Source organism: Centroberyx affinis, unplaced genomic scaffold, assembly GCF_046629955.1.
Source record: "Centroberyx affinis isolate AG114_WGS23_722 - 3 ecotype Tasmania unplaced genomic scaffold, CSIRO-AGI_Caff_v1 ptg006867l_1, whole genome shotgun sequence".
Classification (NCBI taxonomy): Eukaryota; Metazoa; Chordata; class Actinopteri; order Beryciformes; family Berycidae; genus Centroberyx; species Centroberyx affinis.
The window spans coordinates 103,932-129,872 of NW_027283481.1; the positions used below are offsets into that span (position 1 = coordinate 103,932).

General features: G+C 41.9%; 1 protein-coding gene across 1 annotated transcript in view; it reads left to right on the plus strand.

Annotated features, from left to right (window-relative positions):
* The window catches only part of LOC139639148 (neurexin-1a-like), a 253,518-nt gene that overhangs the window by 62,796 nt on the left and 164,781 nt on the right, over nt 1-25,941 (plus strand).

Below are 25,941 nucleotides of genomic sequence, written 5' to 3' on the forward strand. Positions count from 1 at the left end.
ACGTACAGGGAACTGTTTGTGTTATATCCATTGTATCGGATCACAATGGATCACACTGCATCATATTGCATTTGCACAGGGCTGAATCAAATCCTATTGAATTGTTGGCTGCTTAAAATGTATCTTACAGTAGGCACGTTGGATCGTTGAGTCCTTATCAAGATGTGTATTTAATCGGTTTCAGAAGCAGATACACATTCCTAATGATGTGTATGAATGTGTGGTGTGTGGTACCTTTGCTGCAGATGGGTTGCTTTGAGTAGAAGATCTCTCTCACAAATCTGCTTCTTTCATTCACAGCAGCCAACAGGACTGAGTTAAGCGCATTTTATACTTTAATAACAATGTCTCGATTGATGCTATTTGACACGTCAGTTTACGTGACGAAAATCATGTTACGAAAATCACAATAAATTACTAGAATTCTCTGTTGCATTATGAATCCTAGATGGCAGATTGCTATGAAGCAAGGCAACTAATTGTCTTTGATATCTTGCCTGGTCTCAGGGAGGGAGGAAGGGGAAGGGTGTTTTCAGGTGAATTTATAGTAGGGGGGGAACGTTCAAAATTACATTATCTTGTTTGACAAATGTTTGCCAATCTAAAACCATTGCATCAAAAATCCAAAGACACACATGAATTTGACCATTGTCACACAATTATGTATACTTGTTTTCAGCTGAAAAAGAGGTTTTAGTCCATATTGACCCTTTTCAATTGGACTGTATGTAGTTACAAGAATTCATAATAGAGATCATAATTCAAAATAGAGCAACTAAAAAGGTCACTTGGCCATTGTTCTACTGACAGTGGTGCTTGACCAGTTTTAACACCAAAATACAGTAATCTCCCAGACGACGCTGCAGAGGTCTACTACACTGACTGTATTGTGAACTAATATTATAATAGCCTTTTTTCAGAATTTTTACGAGTAGTAAAAATATATCGTGGTTATTGTGGTATAGTGGTTTATAAAATGACAATGTGAATAACTATATATGTATTATTACCTCCGCCAAGGAGGTTATGTTTTCGGTGCCGTTTGTTTGTCTGTTAGCAGGATTACAGAAAAACTACTGGGCCGATTTTTATGAAACTTCGTGGAAGGGTGTAGTATGGGCCAAGAAAGAATCCATTAAATTTTGGAGCGGATCTGGATCCGACACATGAAATTTGCATATCATAGCAGACTGGACTATTGGCCTTGACAAAGTAACTGTAACTAGAAGGGCACTCGGAGAGTCCGAGTGCCCTTCTAGTTACAGTTACTTTGTTTTCTAATCTGTTTCCATAATCCAATAATTACACGCAATTACAGTTACTACCCATCACTGCGGGTGTGTATGCATGCTTGTCTGTAATGTGTAACTAGGACTATTTCAGTGACATTCATTTCCATTCATGAGACTAATCTGTAGGCCATGTGCCAGGCTGCCCTTACCTAACAGTGCTCTTGCTGCTATTAACACCATGGCAACATAAAGCGTAATGGTGACCTTGTCATATTCTGTAGCAGAGAAGGACACTCGTGGCGTTATTCCCCTGGCTACACGGGCCACCACAGAGAAAGAACCACAGGATTCTCCTCATTCCCTTCACTTTTCTTTACCTTTTACTCTTCGCCAACCTCCTGCCCCTTCCCCTCCTCTTAACCCTCTTCGGGTGTCAGTTGTACCTTGTCATTGAGGTTCTTTCTTTTGCCCAGTGGCGTTTGGCATAATGAATCACATGGCATGGCACTAGTGGGCGAGGCCTTGTCTCCTCCGCACCGCCTGAGGAGCCATGTCAGATTGATGTACCAGTCACCTAGAGACTCCTCCGCTCCGTGATGAGAGCAGCCAACCATCCACCTCAACCATGGAGGGCCTGGCTAATGTACTCACACACGCACACACACACACTCTCTCTTTCTCCCTCTCGCTGTCGCCCTCTCTCTCACGCACCCAGACGGACATACACTTAAATAGCACAGGTGATGTAGTTATCACCCGAGCTTTGTCACAGGACTTCAGTATGTTTGTGCCTCCAGCTATGTCTCCCGATGTTAAGCCACTCATTAAGCTCAAACCCATTCCCCTTGAACGCAGCACGCTCCTAGCCATATTTTCTAATTAGTTTATTTAGCCTTCCTAGTGACTCAAGGATCAAACTGCCCTCCTCTAGCACTTGGCTATTCGTTAGTAGTTAACTCTGCAGGGGCTGCAGCTCTGGCAGGTATTCAAATGACAAGTATAACTGTAAAGGTGAGATATCAAGAATCTTGAAACTGCACTGATATGGTTGCTGTGAAGCATACTGCAAATGTGTGTGTTGGGTAGGGTTCAAAATGCTGTCTACCAAAATGGACAAAGATAATTTGGAGTAACAAGTGGCCAAATAATTAAATGTTTCATAATCTAATCATATTTGTGGAGTAGACAAACGAGGTCTGAGATCTCGGTGTGCTCTTGGTGCTCTTTCTCTCTCTCTCTCTCTCTCTCTCTCTCTCTCTCTCTCTCTCTCTCTCTCTCGCTCTCTCTCACTCACACACACACACACCCACACACACACCCACACACACCCATAACATCATACTAAATTTTGGGACTGCGCTCTCCTGGTGCGCGGTCCCAACTGGCCCGTCTCTTGCCCAAGCTCGCACGGAACTTGCAGTGGTTGAGCCGACACTAAAGAATATAAATATGTATAATTAGTTTAGCTGAAAAGTGGCTTCCTGGCCGTATGCTTACCTGTCATTTGTGCTCCGACAGCAGAGGCGACCCGTGGTGGCGATATGGGCAAGGTGGGTGGTCGCTCTGTTGAGAGTAATTATACTATGATATAGATTGTGATGTTTGTTTTATGCTATAGCTGGAGTCACGCATTTTCAAGTTGAGTTGTAGGAGCCTACCTGTCACCAGAAGCCTTTTTTTTACGGGGTGGAGGCTCGTACTCCTCCTCAGATGAAGATGATTCATCAGGTGAAAATGAAGGGTCAATCATCTCTCCTCCCCCATCAGATTCTGCCTCACTCATGTCCTGAAGCCTTTTCAGTGCCTCTTGGACATTCATCTTTCTTCTTTTGTCACGGTCCATTTCTAGTTTTTGCTAAGCTAGGTAGCCTACTGTAAGCCAAAAAGACATCTTGACTAAACAATGGGCGTTGCTAGGCAACCGGGCGTGGTGTGAATGTTGAGCGCCGCATTATACAGCTGTTTCTATGATGGGGTAAAAATGATCCCTCAGCGGTTCTACGTATAAATGATCATAATTTTTTTTTCTTTTTATCCCACACCCCCCATAATTCACTAGATGATTAATAAACCCATTTTAGGAAAAGGCATGAACTGAGAGATGTAGGGGTTTTATTTTAACAGAGTTACATGCATTTGGAAATGCAAGGGGGGTAAAAATGACCCCTAATCAGGGTTAATCAGGGTAAGCACAATATTTCCTCCCTGATATTTAATTGCCTCTGCCTTCCCAAACCATTTCTCTTCACTGTAATGGCAGACTTCTTCACATGTGCTTGTGCTGTTTTTTTCATTAACTTTCCTTGACCTCGCCTTGCAAAGTACAGCGATGGTGTTTCATATCTCATGATTACAGTGTTATTACCAGTCATTTGTCAAGGCCAGTTTCCTGTGTCCTGGTTAACTGAGTTGTCTAAGACTGTGTTCACACAGCGTTTTTTTGGTGTGGAAAAAGCCTTTCCCATTGCTTTTAATGAGAAAAGGGCGCTAAGTAAGTTCATTCTTAGTTGTGGATACAGGCAGCAATACTAAATAACAATACATTAACAATGATAAATACATAATATCACAATTTTATATTGCAAAGATTAATAATGATATAACTTTGCGATACTGAATATTTTTCCATAGTTTCATTCCTCTGAAAGTCTCGATGTGGTATATCAAGCGCTTCCATTACGCATGACCAATCAGAACTTTTGAATGCCTAACATGCGCCATGTGACCAAAACAACAGTTTAGATGGAGAAGCAGGCATCTCCGGTGGGAAGGAAAGAGCAAAACCTTAGAGAGACCATCTTTGGAAAAACATAGCGATAAGTGGAAAAGAATGGATTGGTCCAATGTTAAGAGCAGAAAATTCTTCTCCTAAGTCTGAATATGAAAATGTTGTTTTAGTTCCTAATATGGTCTGTCATTTGGAGATACTTTGGTTTTAAACCAGATGACAAACAAGCACAGATTCCGTGCAAAGTCTGCCTTAGGGTTGTAGCTGTGCCCCAAAGTGATAAAGTAATAATTATTTATTATTTGAATTTTGTAAACAAGGACTACAATATGAGTGAAAACAATAATTTGTAGCTTCTCCTACTTTGAGAAGTATTGCAGTGTAAAAGTGAAAAGTGAAAATATATGTTAAGGTGCAAAAGGACAATAAAGTAATTTTGTTTCCCCATTATCGTGCAGCCCTAACTGCAAATGAGAGGCAATGCTGAGCACAGCTTTTGAGAGGGGGAAGTTTTTCCAGGCTAAACAGATATTCCACACAAATCTGTGAAGCTTTCACAAAGCATGGGCCAGAAATCCTGCTGGAATAAATCACGCCTCGTTCATGCAGCAAACCATAATATAACAACAACCGCAATTAGGAGCACCCCTATAGCAAGATTTTGAATGCAGTATGCTGAAGGTGCTGGTTGCCGCGTGAGCCCTACAGCTCGTGACAGACAGTAAGGGACAGGCCAGCCAAGAGGGTGCTCTGGGTGAGTAGGCATGCATACACCCCCTCCTGCCTCCTCCTGCCAGTAACACGCTGATACGGCACTTTCCCCCGCAGACAGAGGGATTGAAGGGATACAAAGTGCAAATCAGCTCCCTAGCTCAGCTGGCAAGGGTTCATCTATCTGTCCGTCACTCTATCCTACAAGCGATCTGCCTCTATTTATTCATAAATCCCACTCACTCTTTATTCATTGCAGCCGTTTTGTTTCACAAGGTCTTCGCAGAGGCTCCAGACGTGCCAACCCATACACACTCACACATGCACACACACACGCACACCTTTTAAGCTCCAGTATAAGATTGCATCTCTGTCGTGGCATTTTCTGAAATTATTGAACGCGCTAAGGAAGCAATGCAATGCAGACTGATGATATGAGAGGAAATTGAGAAATAAATACCAAAGAGGAATCTCCCTGAGTCTTGCCAGTGTAAAAGTGCTCCCAATCATTATTCAGCAGGGAGAAAAACAGCATGCCAATTTAAAAGCCCTGTTTATGGACTTCCATCAAATTTACGGCTTCATTTACTATCTGCAATTGAGGTCTGTGACAAGCTATAAGGGGGCACGACCAGACGCGGAGCTGTGGGGAAGCTCTGCTCTCCCTGCATCAGAATATGGGCTGTAAAAATTGACTGTACAGAACCATGGGTGGAGGTTAGGCACGCTCATACTGTATTACAAAAGATATATCCCTGTTTTGTGTGTTTTAATGTTTTCTCTACACTTTTAATGGACTTGCTCAAGTGAATTATGAGGTTCTGAGGATTTCACAGTTTTCAAGTGCATCTGTACACACGGTGGGTGTATTTCATTGCGGTGAGGTGTCATGACGTGTGATGTACTAGCCGTTGGTTGCGAGGCGTGGCACATTGTTTTACAGTTCAATTTCACCCCGTCAGCAGCCCTTTGATATCACCGCTGTTTGTTTTAGCCACGAGAAGGACCCTCTGCTCTGTATGACAAGGGGGCATATTTTCTCAGCCCATGAAGAAGAACTCCCTGGCCCTGTCTGATGATGTCAGCACACTGTTCTATATGGGATACACTCCGCACTATGATACTCTTCTGTTAGGTGGCTGCCTTTTCTCCCTTTGCAGTCTGCCTTTTGCTTGCGCCCCTTCTTCATCTCTCTGTCTGCCTTCATCTATCCTGTTTTTATAGCTGCTGGCCTGCCCCCCTCCTCTCTCTTTCAGCCCTGTTTGCTGTGACAGTGAGCTGTGGTCTGCAGGGCCAGTAGGATGGCCTGCATGCTAAGCCGAGAGGGGATGGAGGGAGCTGAGGCCAAGGCTGATGCAGGTGACCTTGGGGCTGGAGGCACAGACAGCATTCACATGGATGGAGAGAGACAGAAGGATAGCAACATCCATCACCTTTTTTATTAGCCCCACAGAGCATTACCATTTACATCACACTGACCGATAAGCACTGACTTTTAAGCACTTTTGTCAAGAGGCAGAGCTCGGCCTCGCTTTTAATATTTTGCATTATTAGTTGGTGTTTTTCCTCTTCCCTTGTTCTCTTTGCCTTCACACCAGTGGCCGGGCCTCTGCTGTGAGTAATGGAATTCCTCCCCCTGGCACAGCATCATAGAGTGCATCTCTTTTCCCAGGGCCTGGGGAAAAGCTTGGGCACCCACTACCTTGTATGAATGAATGCTCTGTCAACAACATTAATCTACACTGTAATTGGCCACCACTGCCACAGCAGCCCATGTTTCACAAGCAGGCCCACAATGGAAAGATTGACTCGGTAAAGCTGCATATTCAGTGGTATAATCTAATGACATGGCTGTGTAAATATACCACAGGGGGGGCAGGGCTCGCATAGTACAACAAGCAGTAAAGTCCACGACACAAATTCCACACTGTCTCCTATAGAAGTGTATTATTCTTTTGTAATTACATGGAGTTGCTGTTATATTCATATTATCAATATATTTTCATACTGCAAGGTAGAACAGAGAACAATCTGTTTGAAAAGCAGATACGATACATAAAGCTGCAAATTACTGCAATTATGTAATATGCTTGATATCAAAGATTCATTTTAGTTTTTGTTACTTTTATTTTTAATTATTATTTCTTTTTTTTGAGAACCTGCTCCTCCGTTGTAGGACTAGATTTTATGTTTTATCTGAGCTCCAGGCAGAAACGGACGTAATGTAAAGCAGTGTTGTAATGGCAAGAATGTGTTAGATAAGTGTCTGGGGGAAATACTGTGAAATATTTATCAACCTAGTCTCCCCCTTTGCATGTATGATGTTGCTGAAAGGCATTAGCATCCTTCCGGTGGACCAGCAGCTGAACTGGCTTACTCTTGGCCCATATTTCAATTACTGTCCTCCAGAAATGTGTGTCCACAAGGCAGGCTCAAAGAAAGCGGGACAATTAGATTTACAGTAAGGGACGCACTATGAATCTTTCAAAAGTGCTGAAATGCACTTTATATTAACTGGGTCTCTTATAAAAGCTTTTTTTTACTTCAGTATCTGTCTGAGAGCCACTCCTAGTGCTCTATCATAACAGACTGTTCGGGCAGACCTGTAAATGTTAATTAGAGCGAAACAGGCTTGAGTCAGTCCACAGTTCATGGGGGCATCTCTCCGGATCCCTCCGCAAACTCCTGTTAGGTTGGCCACAACGCATGGCAGAGCCACTCCTTTTGTAGTGGAATGAATCAAGGTAATGGGAGGCCATAGATCCAGGCTGTCAACTCAGGGCCCATATTTATGGCTGACGGAGCCATTACGCATTGGTTTGGTGTCACTCCTGCCTGACAGAGTGCCACCCTGGGGTCACAGGAGAAGGACAATTTTAGCTTACAAAAAGGGCCTGCAAAGAGGCAACAACAGGAGCAGAGTTTCCACAAATGACTTATTGCCTCTAGCTTTGTATCCCTGGGCTCTCTAAATTTGTTGAAGCTGCTTGGCTATTTTAATCTGTGTAAGCATAGTAGTAAATGAGGGCAGCCTTCTATGTGGATTGCTTATCTAACAGTGCAGAGCTGATAGCTGTTGGTGTGGGTCATTTGGATGTGAAGTCATGCCCTTCATCATGCCTGAGTGCCAACCCATCATGCCCCCCTGTGATTACTGCTACTGTTGTTTGCCTTTGGTTCCTGGAGGGAGACAGTTGTCAACACTTTCACTGTTTGTCATTGCCTCTAAAGCCCTGTCCCTCAGTCTTGATCGCACAAGCCCCCACGTTGTTTAGAGCGGTTCAGGTTCTATTCCAGTGCAATGAGCTTTCCCTTCTCTATTAAAAATGCACTAGCATTTGCTGTGTCCAGGTTTGATCATTCACGATAAATTGTGGTGGCAATTATGCCAGTCGAAAATGTATAGGTGTTATGGATCTAATCTTTCTTAGTTAGGGTTAGGGTTAACTGCAATCGTTCTCTGTCTGTTTTCATGTTGCAAGCTAATGCAGTAGTTTTTGATGATTACAAAAAAATACAATAACTTAAGAGATATTCTTCTGACATTTGGAAATCACTATCAGAATGCATTTTAATTTTAGCCATCTTACCTACTAGCAAATTCATATTTCATTATTTCTACTGTATATCTATATTTTTTATTTTTATTGTTTTCTCATTTATGGGCAACACTTGGCCCTATATTAGCAATGTGAACCTGTGGTGTGTTGTGTCTCTGGATCATTGTTGATGACCAGAGGCCTTGCCACATCCAGGCACCTCCTAATCCATCAGTAGCTTGGTTCAGCACAGGCCTTCACCTGCTCTGGAAACCACCACACTCCGCTTGGATGATTGAGATGTTAAAAGTAAAATAATGCAACCGAGTGTGAGTATTGTACTATGTCTCTGTAGCCTATATTCTATTTTCTCACCAGGTTTGTCTCAGAACCTCTGTCCACTCTGAGATGCACTGGCTTACTGACAGTTTAGTGAACTGGCTTCATTGATTGGTTACCATTGCATCCTATCCATCTCTGCTTCACATGGGTGCATTGAGAACTGATCAGTACACTTTTCAGCATACTTCACTTACATAATATTATAACTATTTAAAGAGAGAAGGAAAAAAACAAACCCAGACCTATCTCTTACCATGCCAAATGATGCTTGCTCTTTCTTTTTTTAGCTGTAGTCTTGTCTTCTGATCCTTGTGCACGTTAGTTAAACCTGGCCTCCCCCTCCCTCAGCCAGTTTGAGGTCCACTGAGCCTCAGGAGTAGAGGCTCTCTGGAATTGCAGTCCGGTGAGACAGTGCCAGGCAGCATCCAGGGGTTAATCCACTGTGATGGCTCTGGGTGCATGGCACCGGTATGGCTGAGTGAACATCATGTTAAAGCACAGGGAGGCTAAACTCTGCCTCTCCCATGCGCAAGCCACAGATTGGCCCTCTCACATGAGAACACAAAGGAGGATACAGTAGTGAGTAAACAATGCAAAAGACACGCGGGGAGATAAGCTATTATTGTTGTGGTGCTTGAAATCACCTCCCAGCCTTGCGACTGTGATACCTGAGCGAGTGAACTCATTTCTTCTTCAAGGGTAGTAAAGAGAGAGAGAGCGGAACGACAGTGAAATGTCAGAGGGTGGTGGGTGTTAGCTGGCTGGAAACCTCCAGCAGCAGAACTCTCCGTTTGATCCCCGCGGCTGCGCTCCATCTGGCTATACACTGACCATGTTAGTGGGCAACTGCCACTGCCTCATGGCAGCGCAACATTGGCTTATGCATGATAGTGGAGGATGTCTTATCTTTTAGTGAATCGGCTCTGTCTTTTCAAACACATTGTGCACCCGCCTTGCCAGAATAGTCAGCCAGCAGTGTATCTCAGCCATTTAGCTCCACATGAACCAAAGGAGATTAGGATTGTTATTTAAAAGCCCAACAGCAGATGTAGTTAAATCAGTGTGTTTTGAACACATATGTTTTATGATTAAACTATATTATGCTGTTTGTGCATCCAAAAGGTAAAATTCATACTGAATTTTGTGTATAAATGAAAGTGTTTGTTATTGCCCAGTCTTTACAAGGCACCCTGCCCTAGCTCTTTTGTTTCCTAATTCAAATTCAACTGAATTCTGAGGCTGGCTTTTGTGTGTTTTTGAGAGAAGCCCACATGTCATATCCCACTTTTTGCCAAAGTTATACAGTGGCTAAAGTTGTCATGCCATCTTATATGCTGAGGGTGAAATATGTATCCAACCTCCTGCATCCCCCCCACGTTAGAAACGGTGACGTGCCACGCTGATAGCCTTAATGAGCGCTGCCGAGTGCTCCCAGCCATCCCATAATGAAATTTGCTCAAGGCGGAACAGACCGGAGAGGCTTGGCAGAACATTGAGGCATATGGCGGAAACAGCCGTGATTTCCATGGCAGGTGGCTGGATGCCGCAGATAGGTAAAAGGCTCTGTCACCCTGGGCTATGGCCCTGATGGAAAGTGCTAGAGAAGGACTCTCCAGAAAGTAGATCTTTTCATATCACTGCTGTTTCTGCCAGAAAGCTGACTTATATGCTTGTAACTGTCACCAAGCATTCATGTGACATTCTGATGCAGTGGTGCTGGTAGAATGACATCTAATAATTTCCTTCTTTACATATAATCTATGCTGAGAAAAGCAGAATGAGTATAACCCAAGCTATTTTTTTTTTTACTATCTTCAGAACATTTTGGTATGTTATATGTAAATACACCGGCATCACAGTGCATACATTGCAACGATACATGTGGACCACAGGACAGTGTTTTATGTGCAACAGGGGAGAAGTAAAGCTGTTTAAAAAAATGGACTGAAGTGACTGATTAACAGCCTGTACTGTCCCATCTCTTGCATTCTGTCGTATGTATTCCTCTTAGCATAAAGAAGCACATGCTGGGACCCTTGTTAGAGCCATTCCACCAGTCTCTGGAGCACACTTCAGAGGAATGGAAACGACACTATTATTTTAATTAATTTGGAAATTTCAGGGCTTTTATTGTGCCAATACTGTAGAAATGGATTTCTTTCCCTCATGAGAGGCATTGGTAGAGGCATGAGATCACAGACACAAATGTGCATGTTTTTGTGCACATTGTGGTACGTGTATTTTGCATACTGTATGGATGTCAGCTTTTGTATATTTATTTGTTACAGAAGAAGGGATAAATGGAATTAGGCCATGTACGTACCGAATCATTTCTTTGTCTTGAAAATGCTGAAACAAGGAAATCCCATTAAGACCCGAGTCTCTTAAAGAATAACGCTGTATGAGAACAATACAAAAAGCAAGTAGACAAGTAAAGCGAAAATACACATGCACAAATTGGAAACAGAGTATTCCTATGACTTACAACGAGGAACATTTTGCAACAGGGATCAACCAATGACTCTGGAGGTCCTTTCAGATCGAGAAATAAATGTTTGTCTATGTTTGTCTAATGTAGACAAACAACATGTTTGTCTAACGTAGACAAACATTTCTTATTTCTTCATTTCTTATATAATTATGTGGCATTTTGAATGTTAAATTTATTGTAAAAATGTAAGCAAATACATTCTGTAGGATTCTGGCATGATCCCTGTGCATTGGCCAATATATGATGCAGCAGTAACAGGCAGTAACCACAGATGAAAATCAGGAAATGGCCAGTTTCTACTGGGAGGTGAACACATGCATTTGAAATTCATCTATCAGAAAAGTAAGGTCAGTTTAGATGTTTTCCACCATTATTAAAATGCCTATGCTCATTATAATTGACTGAAAATGTCAGTTTTCACATTCAATGTTTTAGATTTGGAAGTCACTGCTGCTGCCAACACAGTCACTAATATGTCAGCACTCATATGTCTGTAACATTCGGTTATGTGTAGAGAAAAAAAATATTCATAAATCAATGAGCAAACAAAAAGTAAATGAAACATAGCAACCGGTTGGTATTTAGTCACATTAACATTATGAGATTATTTGGATAGCTAATTTAATGCAAATTCAGACAATTCTGAAGCATGTGAACTCAGTGAGTAGCTGAAAAATGTTTACATACTTCAGTCTGTAATTCAGCTATATCCTCTTCAAATGACTAATGTAATGAACCTTGGATATAAATTTCTCTGGCCACTCCAAGAGGATTTGACACGAACACCAAATGTTGTTACAAAGAAATACATACAAATTCCTTTTAAGACCAACACCATGTTTCTCATGGCATGTCACCCATCATTTCAGCACCTGTTGAGTTCTGTTTTGAGGTAATGGAGTTGGTGTTAAGTTGAACCTGCCAATGACAGCCAGAGAAAGGGAGACTAGGGGAACGTTAGCATCAGCCTTCATTCTGCTGTATTGTGTTTTCGGGTTTGAGGTGAAAATTCCTTGCCTACAACTAAGACTGAGTTCTGTCTTGAAAGGAGGAAACAAAGTCATGGATAAAGCTGCAAACTTGCCACCTACTTCAGCACGGGACAGAGAACAAATTAGACTCTGAAACAACACATCTGTGTTGGATGACTCACTCTGACGGATGCGCACCCCGCCTATCAATTCATAGGACTGACAGGATTGACAGTCACCAGAGAAAAGAGCTGTAACACAGTCAATACTTTTCATGGTATCGCTGCATTGTGATGGCTGCTCACCGATCACATGCATTTATTCCTGTGGCGTGGCTGTTGCAATGCCCAGCAGAATGCAAAACAGAAAGGCGATGCAGACGCAAGCTACAAAGCAGATCTATTTGTCACCATTTTGAAGGCTTAGGGGGCAAAATGCAGGATCATCTTTTTTTCTATCCCTCTTTCTTTGCTGTTTTCACTCCTGATAGAGGCTGATCTTTATCAAGCTCCCGTAGCCTTGACTCCTGTCACCGTAACCGGCTACACTCCCCTTCATCACTCAGGCTTGTTGACAGCAGAGTGGCAGCTGGACAACCCATTATGAAATGACCTTGATCTAATGTCAGCAGGGCCATAGCACTGCTGAAACAGTAACACCACAAAGTGAGTAATTTTCCTTCCATAGGTCAGCATCTTTCTTGATGGAATCGCCCCCTTGCAGATAAAGACGGAGGGGGGTCCTGCCACTACAGATTCCTGAGGTGATGGAGGGGAAGGTAGTCCTGTAAGACAGCCCTCTATGAACAAGCCTCACTGAAGACAGCAACATCAATGTAATTAGAGTGATGGGCTGATCAGATTAAGCAGATTGCAACTCTTGTCTGAGGAATATATTAACAGTAGTACAAAATGACAATTGCATAGACACTGTGTACACCCTTTAATATAGGGCTCTAGAATTAGGCTACACACGCTTACTTTTATCCTCTTACTACATTGCATTTCATTAAAGCCTCAACACTGGTATTTGTTTTGAAGCTGAGCCGTAAACAGGGACCATGGATTCCCTATCACCTATTATGCGGTTCTAAGTGAGGATAACGTCCCTTAGTCTTATTTTTGGCATAAACTTAGTGAGGTCTTCTAGCCTTTGAAGTTGTGTAGTGACAGTATGGATTTTCCTCTTCTGGTATCAAACATTCTGCTTTACCTGCGTTTCATCTCCACTGCTATGGAGTGTTTGGCTCAGTAAAATCACTTGTGCCTCTGATTCTCCACTCAGTCACGAGCTGCTGAGGATACCTCGGTGTGATCTTACCCGTAGCTGGGAGGCTCTCTGTGAGACACTAAGAGAACACATGTGTTGTCTTTCCTTTCTCAAATACCCCTCTGTACAATGCTGACATCCTGAGGAGGCATTTTAGGGGACAAAATCCCCTGCTTTTGCTCAAGGCACTGTGCCTGTTGATGTTGACTACCTAGGTACAGGAGAAATTCCCCAATGTGTGTGTTGGTGTAACGGCACATAGTCATTGTTTCTATTGATATGTTGCAATGAAAGTATTGTGTCTTTTACAAGCAACACCCAAAAAGTAATGTTCCTGGGGATTTTGTTGGTGACAGTTGTTACCCAATTCAACCACATGAAAGAAAATAGAAATATGGACAGATAATTTACATTTTTATTCTTTTGATGTTTTTGACAGCTAGCTGGTGCATGTGTGCTAGATGTGAAAAACAAGGCTTCCTGAAAATACTGAAAATGTAATAATGAAAGATGAAAACTGCCATCCTCTATGCAAAAGAGAGGAAAAAACCAAACACACACACTTTCCAGGGTGGTGTTGGTGACCTTGCCTAGCAGATCAGTGAGGTGTTGCTGAGATTCTGTCAAGCTTCACTGTCCTGCAGCGATTTGTTCATTGGAGCACTATTCCAAACATGCAACGATGCTGCTCAACGTGCCGTGCCATGTTCTTTCACCATAGGGGACTGAACACACGTAGGCTATAGTGTCAAATCTCTGTTGAGTGACTGTTGAAAATCAGACAACAAAACACAAATTACAAAAGCTGTGCACAACACTCAGCTGAAAGACTGTTTCAGGTTCCCATTTCTTGTTTGAGTAGGAGAGAAGGGAGCTGACGTGCTAGGAAGGCTTGGTTTAGATTCAGGATACATCTCGTTCAAGTTCACTTCATTGCACCTGAGAGAACCGGTCCTGACAGACAGGCCATTTTGCGAGTGTCAGGGTATGAACATCATGGGAGGCATGAATGAACAATCTGATCTCATTGTGTTGACTCTGGAACTGAAAGAACAAAAGTGTACATTCCGTGCCACTGGTAAACAGGAAACCGAAAATGTACTACCACAGGCACATTAAAGACTTGTGTCATTTTTTCACTCTTCCCTATAACTTCTCCAATACTTAGAATAACCTAACATTTTTGTTTGATGCATAGCTTGTGCTGTTAAATATGAAACACAAAGTATTATTACCTTCCTATTCAGTCTGAAACCCCTTTGAAAATCCCCCTGTAGTCATCCTCATCAATCTGAAGCTACAATCCATCCAGGCGTATTGGACGGTGTCCCTGTTGATACAAGGCCTGATAGTATCTGACAGCCAAACACGAGTTATTCTGCAGCAGTAAATGCTTTGTTTACAGTTGTATTTTTTTTCCCCAAACACTAGAGCAAAATGGACCTGTATTTTGACCTGTTTAGTTATGTGAATATAACTAGACAGGGAAATGAAGGTTATGGCAGTGTCCCAGATGATGATGACATTCCAAATTATACGGTTTAATTATTTTTGGCAGCTCATAAAATGCACCAGTCAGTGTTTCAGCCAAGATTGATGAAGTAATTTTACTTTTATTGAGGCCTATGTGCAACTGACATATGATGCAGCAGTAAATCTTTGGAGGAATATTTAAGTCTGCTAGAAAACTTACCATCACTCACTTTGCATTTCAACCATAGAGAATGTATGTGAATTTTTCTTGTGGATTTCACTGCTGATGTTAATGAACATTTGACAATAAAACCTCTCTCTCCCTCTCTATTCATATTGGATTTGTCTTTCAGCTAATGTAACAAGAAATAACAAAAACATTTTCGGCAAGAGGTTTTCCACTCACAGAACTACTCTATTTCCCCATGTTTCTAATCAGTTCTACGAAGTGTTAACATACTGCACAGGTTACAGTAAACAAGTATTTTGCTCAAAGTTCACCTACATGGACTCAAACATTCCTCTTGAAAATGTTTAACCAACATGAAAAGGAATTAGCCAAAAATCCAAATTGCAAATAATAGCAGTGTATTTCATAGCATTTGCCATAAATGGTCCATTCAAGGACCTAGCCTTGCAGTTTAATGGTAATGTTGATGTATGCATTGTCTGGGCAATGAGGGATGAGGACTCCAATCTGGTCGTGTCTGCTGATGTGTCTGGGTGCCTGTGCTCTATCAAGGATTCATGCTGTGTCAGACAGAGAGTGGATCTCATTGCTGAGAGCCGGGAAGACAAGAGCAGCTCTGCACAGAAATCATCCTGAGACGCGCTCTCAATGTAATTAGCACCCGTTAACCATCCATGAATTATTTCTTTGCGGTGACATGCCTCAGCGCCTCTTGACTTTGCTCTTGTCTGAGGAATCTCTCCATGTATGTGGCCCAAATTAGATGTGGTGCACTGCATCTGCCAAATGCCAGCTCCTGATAGCAAGACACAGCTTCCCTCACTCCAGTAATCAAAAGTGGTCAGCAACCTCTAGTGCTCACTTGCAGAGCGTGCTTTAGGCTTGTGCTTTGCCTCCTTGACAAGGTCACATCCAAATTGAGCAGCTTGTTAAGATTTACTGACACTAGCAGATTTCACATATGACCCATTCCGACAGAAAGCTGCTACCAAATATTACTAGACACCTGTTCGTGACAGTTCATTGTGATAGATGATGAATAATCATTCAAATATTATCATCACACTGGATGATAAATCGGCATCACAACGAGTTGCAAAGCCTCAACAATGATGTTTTATGACCAAGATGATTCCTGTAGGAGGAAAAAAGGGACGGCTAACTCGTTGTTAGCAATCCATAGGCCTTTAAATGTGCATGTATGCCCGAGTGAAGTGGTAACATATATGTTAATATCCAAATGCTGCTCTTTTGATAAGGATATTGATCCCCCCCCCATCCCCACAAGGCTTGCATTATTATCCTCGGGATTTACTGTATAGAAATGGATTGGGCTTTAACTCTCCAGCCACCCAATGGATTATGTATGCGTGCCTCGAGTTTTTGCAGCTTAGTATTCAGCACATTACACTCCCTCTTCACTGTAATGCTGTTGTGATTCTGTAATGGGTTGAGAGCAAATGAGAGTCTTGCAGCTGGAAGTGTACTGTTTAGTATGTGTATTCATACGCCGTTTGTTTGCGTGTGTGCATGCGCGGCGGTGCACATGCATGCTTGCCTGACTCTGAGTGTTTGTGTTTGTAGCTTTTGTTTTATTTTGATGTCCTGTCAGATTTAGTTCCCTCGTGTTGGGTTTTGCTGTACTTCCGAGCTCGAGGGACTGGAGAGGCTCGGATACTTTTACCCTTTCTCCCCACCCCGTGTGCGTTGGATTGAAGAGAGGTTCCTGTATATCGACAACAGATTGACTACCCTGTCCCGAGCCAGGGCCATAAAGTCCTCAACATGCTGCTTTTGGGGGAGTTATTTGTTAAACTCACTTCACAGAAATGTTCTAGTTGGTTGTGGAGTGCACCAAAAGACCTACTTTAATGGCCCAGCTGCCAACTATAAATGTCTCCCCATTTTTATCTCAGACATATATTTGATCTCGAGTATCTCTCGTAGTTTAAAAAAAGAAGCGCCTTTCAAACCCTCTGGTGAAGTTCATTGAACCTTTCCACAGAGTATTTAAAGCCTAGACAGACATGGACCATTTGTCATATTGTGTCCATTTACTGTTACTCCAAATGTAAGAGATCCTCCAGTAATTTGTGGATGCAGTTATTTTACATGCAGTAATACAAGCTATGGATATTTTACAGTAATTGTATAGATTTTAACTATTCTGTTTCTAATATTCTGCTTCCTTGTGCATGGACAAACACATTCTACTTAGTTGCTAAATATTGTGATTATGATATGAATTTTGATCCATGCAGACACAGTTTGTTCTACATAATTTCGTTTTCAGTGGTATCAAATGTCCAAAAATAATTATGGGAGGAGAAAATGAGATGTTAATGCTTAGTGGTCAGTTTCAATAAAATAAGAGATTTTCTCTGACATGCAACTTAATTTGCTGGCCAGTGAGTCTGCACAGCACCAGGATGCCTTGTTTGGTACGCTGTCTGAAACACCTTCTCCGCTAAGAGGAAATTGCAATTTGCGATTTGTAAATTGCAGTTCGTGTTAGTATTGTGGTTTGAATGTTTATTTTTGTTTGTTTATTTATTCATTTATTTTATTAATTGTGCAGCCCTGTGTCAAGGGCATTCTTGGGATGTTATTCCATTGTGTGTTTCTGTGGAGTGTGTGTGTGCATGTCAGTTCCACTGTGAATGTGTGTGTACATGTATTTGTTTCGTTTGTGTTCATGTGTGTGCACATGTGTGTGTGTGTGTGTGTGTGTGTGTGTGTCATCAAAGTGACAATGCCACATAGAGCTCCTCTTTCAGCTGTGTGGTTGAGGTGGGATTGTCTCGTCCTGGGAGTCGAGCCCAGAGGAGGGTTGACTAGGCACCTGACTGATGGAGTGCCAATTAGAGAGGGGTGACATGGACTGTGTGTGATCTGGCTGACTCCACGCTGACTGGACGACTCTCCCTGTTATTGTTAGATTCTATTGGCTGGCTTCCAAAACTCTCAAAGCCTGCTGGTCTCAAACTGCCATTTTGTTTTTTTGTTGTAGTTTTTTTGGTTATTTTATTTCAGAATATCATGCATCAGTGTGACGTATTCCCTTTCAATGCTATATGCATTACACTCCCATACTTTAGAAGAGAGTGACGTTAATAAAGATACTTGATCTAAATAAGCATGTGTAGCTGTGACCTTCATTCTAGTTTCATGCCCCCTCTTTGGACAATTTATAGCAGCAGTTTTGCATCACTACTACTAAACATTTGGTTTAATTCAAATGGGGACAGAATTGCTTCAGGTTTATATGATTATTGAGCCAAAAATCTGTAGGTTTCACAATGGCTTAACTGAAAATAACAGAGCAATTTTTTGTGATCCCTCTTTGAAAAGTGCAAGGATTAATGGGCAACATTTCAAGTATCCACTTGTTGACAAGTGCTTTGTTTAGACTGTTGAATGCACTAAAACTGCAGTGATTTGTAAACAAATGTGTGGTGGTTCATGCTCTAAAAGTGTGGAGAGCGGCTGATTTTGCAAGCCTTTGCGTTCTTTGCTGCTGTAACTACTGCGGTTGCAAGATTTCGTGAGACCTATTGGTGAATGGTCTATATATACTTCAGTGCAGTTCTGTGAAAAAGAAAATGTGGGCTGTGTGTATCATTGTTAACTACCAAGCAGTGTGTTGCTTTGCGTTCGATCTGCTTCAGTTAATCCTTTTAGCTCCTTGTGGAATGAAGGGCCTCATCTCGATGTCTCTAACCTCTACATTTTTTTATTTATTGGATCTTGCTCTGTTCAGGTTTCTATACCATTTCTGATGTTAAACAAAAGGTCCTACATACCGCACCAGGGAACTGGTCTTAGTTAGATCTCTACCATTGTAGCTTCCCTGAAAACTTGCCTATGACCCCTATCAATTCAGCCCACAGGGAACATGGAGACACAGAAAGCTCCATCATAACAAGGTGCCAGCGCAGTAGGGGTAAAATTCCCGGTGGAGAATATCGTGGTCATTATCAGCTACAGGGGGGGTGCAATAACAGAAACACCACATGAAAAAGGACTTTAACTTTGAAGTGAGTAAATCATAATTACAAAGGCCGCTACACAGGCAAGTCACTTTTAGATGAACGCCAATTAGCAGTAGGTATCAGCTTTAAAAGAGCTCTGACAATCACTATTTATTTGAGTAATGAGTATAACTTTCATATGTGTATTATAGTTACACAAGTTTTAAAAGCAACATTAGGCAACTAACAGTGCCAAATAATTTGTGCCTGTTTAAAGGCACCAACTATCCTCAGCTGAAGCTCACTGACCAGGATAGTGACAATTAACAGGATAGCTGCTAAACACCACAACTACGGCTTTGGAGGTGGTGGTTCGCTTACCACAGAGTTGACCTCAGTGACACAGTCTCAACAAAAACTGTACCTTATGAGCTTCACAAAGATGGTATTTATTGCAGAGCTGACATGTGGAAATTGTTTGTGTCGCTACCCAACACATGATGACGCACAGTCTGGTGTAAGGAACACAAAACCTGGACCACTGAGCAGTGGGAAAAAGTAATATGGTTGGATGAGTCATCTTTCACCCTGTTTACTACATCTGGATGGGTTTACATCTTGAGAAAGTCAAATGATGCCTTCAATCTGCAGTGTACATTGCCAACTGTTAAACATGGTAGTGGATCTGTAATGGTATGGGCAGCAATCTTGTAGGAGTCATTAGGTCTGATGATTGCTCTGCATGGTTGTATTGCAAGACCAGGTGCACCCTGTGGTGCAAAACTGTTCCCTCATGATGTTCCCATATTCCAAGATGATATTGCCCTCATACACACAAACAAATTCAAGAGTGGTTTCATGAACACCAGGATGAAGCCAAACACACTCTGTGCATCAGTGGGATTGGGGAGGTTCTGGAGCAGAGTGGGAAGTAGATTTCCACCTCCTTCATCCCTCAAATAACTGGAGGCTTTCCTTCTTCAACAATGGTTCAGTATCCCACTACACACAATTCAGGACTTGCATGACAGAAATCCAAGGAGGATAAATCTGCATTCTGCTCCTCTGGCATACATGTATGTAACTCTGTGTGGGATATGCAAAGGAAAACAATTCATAATTACATTGTATGTATAGTAATACAACAATTCGCCTTTCCACAGAGAAAAAAAATTATGATTAAATCACCAGCTGTTAACTTACTGCTTTTGTTTAACTGTAAACGGAGTTCTGTTTGGATTGTGGGCAGTGGAGAGCTGTCTGCCAAGTTTACCAGAGAAAGTTCTCCAAACTTTCTTTTGCAAAAAGTGTGAAGCAGCCAAAACTGATATATTGTCTTGTTAATGATGACATGGATCAATAATATAATAATATTTACGTCACATTTTAGTGTGTTCAGCTCTTATGTATGTTGTGTAAGACCTTATTGGATTGATTCCAGGAGATTTTCTTAGTTATGTTGAGTTATGTTGAATTGGTATTGACTCTAAAAAGTCTCAAGTGACAGATCTCTGCTCATCTTCACCAAACAAATGGTTAAAACTGGATAAACAGGTGAAACTAAAACTAGCTAGCATGCATACTATCTCTCTCACACGTGCGCGCACACACACACACACACACACACACACACACACACACACACACACACACACACACACACACCAACCATGCATGACTATCAGCTTGCAGAGTATGAGCCACATGTTCTAATGAGTGCCTAATTGACGCTTGCTTCCATCCATAATGACAAGTTGGATGGTGGAGCCAATTATGAGTACATTTACTACGGGAGACGTGTCTCTGCAGACTGACACCAGAGGAGGCGGCTCTCTCTGAGCACAGCAAGACATCCTTCACACTGCGAATCTAAATGACACTGTATGTTAAGTTAGCACAGTATGGTGTCTGACAGAACTTAGTATGTGTGATTTACAGTAAGCTCGCACATATCCACACATACTGCATGGATGCTTTTAACTGAACGAAGTGAGGCTTCCTCTCCCATTACTGCAGCAACAGCAACAAAAACACATCTTCACACTTCACTGTTAAATAAATATGGAAGAAATCCAACAACAGCACCACTACTACTACTACTACTGCTAATATTAATACTACTGCTAATAATAATAATAATAAAATCAATGAATTAGGAATTCATACCTTGTGACCAGGAAACGCGTTCACAATAAGTCTCTTGAATGCTAAGATAATCATGTAATAAAATATGTTTTCAAAGAATGCAGCACTTCAGAAACGCTCCTCTCTGTCATAATGTAAGAGGCTTAGGCAGGCCTCATGACACTAACTTCCCTATCGTTTTAATAGGCTGCCAGTCAAACGAGGAAAAATAGAGTGAGAGGGAACGGGGTGAAATACAATGTCAGTCACTGAGCCTTGCCACTGGTGAATACAGAAACAACATTGGTCCCCACACTGCATGGCTTTAGCGTCCAAATTTACTTACAGCACTCCACAAGCGCTGCTGTGGAAGTGTGTCCGACTTTTTTCCAGCGCTGTGAACTTCCTCTGAACCTCAGAAGACTGAATCTGGCACAACAAGCTCTTTCTGCTAAAGCTTGTTACTCAAAGCTGAGGAAGGGTATTTCCAGTGGTACCTGGAGAGATGTGTGTGTGTGTGTTGGTGAGATCTCCGACAGGCAAACAGCGATGCAGTGTTTCATGCTATAGTCACAGGTAACGCTGGGGACTGTCATGAATAAGAGGACAACAGTGGAGATGGGCAGCATAATTATTGTGCCTGTTTCATGCCTGTAATACTCCCTCACCCCCCCTCACCAAAAAAATAAATAAATAGCCATGAGACTTGCTTGTTTTTCATCATTCTGTTTATCATTGTTTGTATTGGAGCAGATTCTGGTTTTGTGTGTAACAAATTGTATGGCATTAATAACGGTTGATACGCACATTTTCCCAAACACAGAATGGAGTACGCATACAGTGCAGAGATTTGGTTTCTGTCGATGTGACTTGTAATATACTGTACAACTATGTTTGTTCTTGAATTGATAATTTATGAATTCATGCTGCCTTCACGTCATTTCTGACTATCTCACCTTGGTCGGTCCTGGAGCCTTTTATCACTCAGATAGGGAATAGTGGCAATTACAATCAAATGGACAGATAAAAGTCTCCGGTGACATCCATTTTATAGGTAATTTTTCTCAAACACTGCCAAGCCTGAGTCAGACTGTTGTGTCATGTTTTGATGTTGACAGGCAGGAAGAATGTGTTCCCCTGGGTGCAAGCTAATTCAAAAAGCAGCAGTAGAGTAGCAGATGCCAGATTAGTGTCGGGGCAAAGTGACTGATGAGGAGACTCCTGGTCGCCCGGTCACACGTTGGCACTGTACGGACGTGTGATGTTCTCCCGCTCGTGGCTCCTCGGTGCGTCATAATAATAAATCAATGAATTGGTTCCACATACTCAGCTTCCATTAACCAAGGTTTAAATAATGCTTTGGAGACGCTTATGCTGCCTCTTTTATGTTTGCAATGGGGCATAGCTAGTCCTTTGTTGTTGCCTCATATATTCATGTCATGCAGTGCCATACCTACTGGACTTTTTGTGACTAATTGAATTTGAGTAGCAAGTAATTTTATTACTTCCATCAATGTGGGTACTTTGTTCAGCACCACAACCACAAATTTAATATGACCGTAGAGAATGAGGGCCCTGGATGACAGTCACAAATGCTATTGATTAACAATTATTTATATGGCAAAGCACAGTCATAAATTCAAGATTAAGATGAAGAGATAAGCTTAGTATTATAAGAGTGTCATAAGTACTGTTTATGCCATATTTGCTATGAATCTATTAAAAAGGAAAGGCATGCCAGTAAAAATGTATTGTACTCAGCCAACAATACACAAATTATACAACTTGTGAACCTCTTGGTGTAAATTGGATGATGTTGAAAACACCAATATTCTTTTTTGTTCCAAAATGGGTGGCTGACTCAGAACAAAGGATGGTGACAAGTTCTTACTTGTGTGTCTATTTATGGCCTTTCCCTAGGAGCTACACTTTTCACTCTGTTTATGCCTTGTTCTGTCCTCTATTCTCTAAAGGAAGACTAAGGGAGCTGGCTCTTATCCATGTTCCCATTCAGCTTCGTGACTCAGGGGCATTAAGGTGCCAGCAGCTTGCGATGGTTTGATTGACTGTAGAGACTGTTACAGATAGGAGAGCCCAGAGAGACAGCCGGGACACACCCAACTACCCAGGAGTACACAATGACAAAACAGTAGTCTCCTTCAAGATCAAGATGTATTGTTTTTTCTGAGAAAAATGACTTGAAAATCTTGGCTGTACCAAAACTCAATTCAGTCCACTGACATGGAATAAGAATATCATGGCCTTTTGCACAAACCAATCATGAAATTGGACATATTCCCCCATCACTTGATTGTCACATACAGTATGTTGGTGTTGCAGGTTGCTATGACTGTTATGATCCAGTGTCCTGTACATACATGCACACACACACACGCACACGCACACGCACACACACACACACACACACACACATATGTACACCAGTGCCATCGCTAAGGTTTTTCTTTCGGGGCTTAAGCTGAAAGTGTAAGTGAAGTACACTGATGAGGTAAATCCAGGTAAAAGCCATTATCCCCTAATAATTTCCCTTATACCAACCACAAAGGAGGAGATGTAGAAGACGAGAAGACGAGTTAGAGAAGGATTTTTAAGCTTTCAGCCAAATAAGATGTGGATTGTGCAAAAGAGGCTCCAACTCAATATCAGGAAGATGTGCCTGATAGTTTGTACATTTAGTGTATATATATATATATATATATATATATATATAAGTCTAAGTTTTACATACTGTAGTTAAACATTTCTATTGTCACCATCCATGCTGCATTAGTAGCACTGTCTACAGAGATTTGCATTGCAGGAGTGCGGGTATGTTCAGTTTAGTGGTCAGAGCGGGCCGGTTATTTTAAGTGAGTCAGCTTTAAAATCCGTTGAGTGCGTAGAGGCACATGCTAGGGCAGAAATCGAGCTTGCCTGTCTGTGTGGAAAAGACAAGGCAGGATATATGGATCTTCTTCATTTTTTTCAGAGGAATAAAGGTAGGAGATGTGCTAGGTTTAGTAAATCGAGTGACTAATTATCCGAATGACAGCAAAAATGAGCCAGCTGTGGGCTGGCGAGCGGACTGCCACTAGTGGCCAGATGGAGTGTTAGCTTGGACTGACACTTGACTTGGCTGATAGCTTCATGGTTAGATGCCTACAAGCTACAGCTAAACTCTTCATTGTTTCCAAACGCAAAATGGCTTTTCAAAGGCTTGACAAAAAAGACATTGTGCTTTTCTGGGACTTTGGTCTCTTGTGTCTCCAGTCTGCCAGCTAGTTAGTTACTAAGGTACAGTCTTGTCATATTCATCCTCCTATTCAGCTCTGTGAGTTAGTGAAATATATAGGATATATATAGGAGAAATAACCTTTGATTATATATAACTCATTGGTGATTAGATTGGATTGAACCAGTTTTCTTTTACAGTAAAGAGACAGATGAGGAGTGATGAACACACTGTATATCATATGTAACCTTTAAAGTTATATACAGTATATGTACTGTATATTCATTGATAACTGTCTTTCTGTTTATCTTTTGTACAACCTGAACTGAACAAGAGAGCAGAAGGAGACAGAGACACAAAGAGATGAGGGGAGGAGAGAAATAAGAGGCAAGAGAAGTATTCAGAAGGGCAGGAGTAAGGAGAGAGACAGCGACAGATAAGACGGACAGCAGACTACAATGCATCACTGTATGCCTGTACATACTGCTGTTCAATGTGTTTACTATTTTCCTTTATTTAGATCTATGTACGTTCACATCAAAGTGCACCAGATGAATGCATTCTGCCGTTGAAATTTTATGCACCTGGACCCCCCCCCACTACGGATATCTAACTGCCTCTGAGCTGAACCCCGAATGTTCTGAAATCCTGACAACGGCCCTGCTGTACACACACAATTTATCCTCCATTGGCTAGGGGAATTAACTGTGAACCACAGGCATGGGGATGCAGGGAGAGAGAGATGAGAATGACCCCACACTGTTGGCTCTGTTTGTTATGTCGCCCCCGAGCTCGTGGAGTGGGGGTGGGTGGGTTTAGTGAAGAGGGTGTAGGTCTTGCATTTCCACTGATGGGGGGCTCAGACTTTGAGGGAATGACCAAAGAGTGGCGAGATCCAGTCAACTTCAATTACGGCCTCTTGTAGTTTTCTCAGAGGTGCAGTATAGTGCCTTTTAGGGGGAATCAATGAGGTGACAAATTGTTGTGGACAGCAACCCCTTTTATTTGCTACGTTGTTGTATCCATGCCTGGATGCAATTCTATGTGTGTGTGTGTGTGTGTGTGTGTGTGTCCATGTGTGTGCCCGGGTGCATTTGTGTGTGAGAGACTGTGTGCGCATGTGGTGTATGTGTGTGTGTTTGTTTGGCAAGCATATATAAACCTGCAGTGCTTCCCATTTATGATAATTGAATGCTTTGGTCCATTTGTGTTTTGGTGGTTTATTTTCTGCTTGTGGCTTTAATGGCTTGTTATCTGTCTAAACCTGTTTTTAAACGCTTCCTAATGGGTGTTCAAATGTGTCACCCACTGACGCTCGCTGCTTCTTTTGTTTTTAGCTCACAATAACAGTGTTAAGGTTCTTCTCAAGGTTATTTTCACATTATCAAGCCCCTGTCATATCTGAGAATGTTGTGTTTTATGCCTGAAGAAAATTGCCAGTTGCTTAATTTTACTGAGAAAATATGTAGCTGAATGACCTGAGTGTCTTTAAAGGAGGGAAGACCCCTGATCAATCTGTCACAGGACTGTTTCATGCAGCGTTCTACATGAACAGTCGTATCCTGTGAGATTAATGGCGAAGAAACTGGGTAAATACAATGTAATGCTCTGAAAACAGAGCTGTCCTACATTACGCCATTTAGAGCCTCCCATTTCCACGCACGCAAT